The following is a 323-nucleotide window of genomic DNA, read 5'->3' on the forward strand; positions in this document are numbered from 1 at the left end:
AAAGACCAAAATTAAAATTTCAAGAGTTTTAATCGTCGCCGACTGTCGCGTTGCTGTGGGGGCCATCGTCATACGGTTTTACCACTTCATTGGTTTCCAGGTTCAAAACCAGCTTCACTAAATGATGTAAAATCAGTTTTAGCTCTTCATGAAATAGTTACATCTACATTAGGTTCTCTAATTTTGAAACAATTGGTCTAGCAAGATTTTACCTTCCTTAGCTTGCTGTTTAATCCTGGTATCCTTTGACTGGAGAAATTCCATGACATTTCCTAAAGCCACATTTTGGGACAGAAACTACATAAACAATATGTTTCACACAC

At 37.2% G+C, this 323-nt stretch overlaps 1 long non-coding RNA gene across 1 annotated transcript; it reads right to left on the reverse strand.

The window, feature by feature from the left end:
- Positions 1-11: 11 nt before the first annotated feature.
- Positions 12-317, reverse strand: LOC106512296 (uncharacterized). The gene is made up of 2 exons (XR_001309643.1): positions 213-317; positions 12-117 (listed from the first exon to the last, which is right to left on the reverse strand). It is a non-coding gene; the product is annotated as an uncharacterized LOC106512296 (long non-coding RNA).
- Positions 318-323: the final 6 nt, after the last annotated feature.

This window comes from Austrofundulus limnaeus, unplaced genomic scaffold, assembly GCF_001266775.1.
Source record: "Austrofundulus limnaeus strain Quisiro unplaced genomic scaffold, Austrofundulus_limnaeus-1.0 Scaffold5511, whole genome shotgun sequence".
NCBI classification, from domain to species: domain Eukaryota; kingdom Metazoa; phylum Chordata; class Actinopteri; order Cyprinodontiformes; family Rivulidae; genus Austrofundulus; species Austrofundulus limnaeus.